The following is a 3,393-nucleotide window of genomic DNA, read 5'->3' as shown; positions in this document are numbered from 1 at the left end:
TGAAATCACCCTAGGTATGTCATATTTATATCATGTTTGATTAACTAAAATCACCCTAGGTATGCCATATTCATATCATGTTCATTAACTGAAATCACCCTAGGTATGCCATATTCATATCATGTTCATTAACTGAAATCACCCTAGGTATGTCATATTTATATCATGTTCATTAACTGAAATCACCCTAGGTATGTCATATTTATATCACGTTTGATTAACTGAAATCACCCTAGGTATGTCATATTCATATCATGTTCATTAACTGAAATCACCCTAGGTATGTCATATTTATATCATGTTTGATTAACTGAAATCACCCTAGGTATGCCATATTCATATCATGTTCATTAACTGAAATCACCCTAGGTTTGGCATATTGATACCATGTTCATTAACTGAAATCACCCAAGGTATGTCATATTTATATCATGTTCATTAACTGAAATCACCCTAGGTATGTCATATTTATATCATGTTTGATTAACTGAAATCACCCTAGGTATGGCATACTCACATCATATTTGATTAACTGAAATCACCCTAGGTATGTCATATTTATATCATGTTTGATTAACTGAAATCACCCTAGGTATGCCATATTCATATCATGTTCATTAACTGAAATCACCCTAGGTATGCCATATTCATATCATGTTCATTAACTGAAATCACCCTAGGTATGTCATATTTATATCATGTTCATTAACTGAAATCACCCTAGGTATGTCATATTTATATCATGTTTGATTAACTGAAATCACCCTAGGTATGTCGTATTCATATCATGTTCATTAACTGAAATCACCCTAGGTATGTCATATTTATATCATGTTTGATTAACTGAAATCACCCTAGGTATGCCATATTCATATCATGTTCATTAACTGAAATCACCCTAGGTTTGGCATATTGATACCATGTTTGATTAACTGAAATCACCCTAGGTGTGGCATATTCAAATCATGTTGATTAACTGAAATCACCCTAGGTATGTCATATTTATATCATGTTTGATTAACTGAAATGACCCTGGGTATGTCATATTCATATCATGTTCATTAACTGAAATCACCATAGGTATGTCATATTTATATCATGTTTGATTAACTGAAATCACCCTAGGTATGCCATATTCATATCATGTTCATTAACTGAAATCACCCTAGGTTTGGCATATTGATACCATGTTTGATTAACTGAAATCACCCTAGGTGTGGCATATTCAAATCATGTTTGATTAACTGAAATCATCCTAGGTATGTCATATTCATATCATGTTCATTAACTGAAATCACCCTAGGTATGTCATATTTATATCATGTTTGATTAACTGAAATCACCCTAGGTATGCCATATTCATATCATGTTCATTAACTGAAATCACCCTAGGTTTGGCATATTGATACCATGTTTGATTAACTGAAATCACCCTAGGTGTGGCATATTCACATCATGTTTGATTAACTGAAATCACCCTAGGTATGTCATATTTATATCATGTTTGATTAACTGAAATCACCCTGGGTATGTCATATTCATATCATGTTCATTAACTGAAATCACCCTAGGTATGTCATATTTATATCATGTTCATTAACTGAAATCACCCTAGGTATGTCATATTTATATCATGTTTGATTAACTGAAATCACCCTAGGTATGCCATATTCATATCATGTTCATTAACTGAAATCACCCTACGTTTGGCATATTGATACCATGTTTGATTAACTGAAATCACCCTAGGTGTGGCATATTCAAATCATGTTCATTAACTGAAATCACCCTAGGTTTGGCATATTGATACCATGTTTGATTAACTGAAATCACCCTAGGTATGTCATATTTATATCATGTTTGATTAACTGAAATCACCCTAGGTATGTCATATTCATATCATGTTCATTAACTGAAATCACCCTAGGTATGCCATATTCATATCATGTTCATTAACTGAAATCACCCTAGGTATGTCATATTCATATCATGTTTGATTAACTGAAATCATCCTAGGTATGCCATATTCATATCATGTTCATTAACTGAAATCACCCTAGGTATGTCATATTTATATCATGTTTGATTAACTGAAATCACCCTAGGTATGCCATATTCATATCATGTTCATTAACTGAAATCACTAGAGGTTTGGCATATTGATACCATGTTTGATTAACTGAAATCACCCTAGGTGTGGCATATTCAAATCATGTTTGATTAACTGAAATCATCCTAGGTATGTCATATTCATATCATGTTCATTAACTGAAATCACCCTAGGTATGTCATATTTATAACATGTTTGATTAACTGAAATCACCCTAGGTATGCCATATTCATATCATGTTCATTAACTGAAATCACCCTAGGTTTGGCATATTGATACCATGTTTGATTAACTGAAATCACCCTAGGTGTGGCATATTCAAATCATGTTTGATTAACTGAAATCACCCTAGGTATGTCATATTTATATCATGTTTGATTAACTGAAATCACCCTGGGTATGTCATATTCATATCATGTTCATTAACTGAAAACACCCTAGGTATGTCATATTTATATCATGTTCATTAACTGAAATCACCCTAGGTATGTCATATTTATATCATGTTTGATTAACTGAAATCACCCTAGGTATGTCATATTCATATCATGTTTGATTAACTGAAATCACCCTAGGTATGTCATATTCATATCATGTTTGATTAACTGAAATCATCCTAGGTATATCATATTCACTTCATATTTGATTAACTGAAATCACCCTAGGTATGTCATATTCATATCATGTTCATTAACTGAAATCACCCTAGGTATGTCATATTCATATCATGTTTGATTAACTGAAATCACCCTAGGTATGTCATATTTATATCATGTTTGATTAACTGAAATCACCCTAGGTATGCCATATTCATATCATGTTCATTAACTGAAATCACCCTAGGTATGTCATATTTATATCATGTTTGATTAACTGAAATCACCCTAGGTATGCCATATTCACATCATATTTGATTAACTGAAATCACCCTAGGTATGTCATATTTACATCATGTTTGATTAACTGAAATCACCCTAGGTATGCCATATTCATATCATGTTCATTAACTGAAATCACCCTAGGTATGTCATATTTATATCATGTTCATTAACTGAAATCACCCTAGGTATGTCATATTTATATCATGTTTGATTAACTGAAATCATCCTAGGTATGGCATACTCACATCATATTTGATTAACTGAAATCACCCTAGGTATGTCATATTTATATCATGTTTGATTAACTAAAATCACCCTAGGTATGCCATATTCATATCATGTTCATTAACTGAAATCACCCTAGGTATGCCATATTCATATCATGTTCATTAACTGAAATCA

The sequence above is a fragment of the Saccoglossus kowalevskii genome, chromosome 14, assembly GCF_978046115.1.
Source record: "Saccoglossus kowalevskii chromosome 14, keSacKowa6.1, whole genome shotgun sequence".
NCBI classification, from domain to species: Eukaryota; Metazoa; Hemichordata; class Enteropneusta; family Harrimaniidae; genus Saccoglossus; species Saccoglossus kowalevskii.
The sequence above is the reverse complement of the archived record's forward strand: the minus strand, read 5'-3'. Positions refer to the sequence as shown.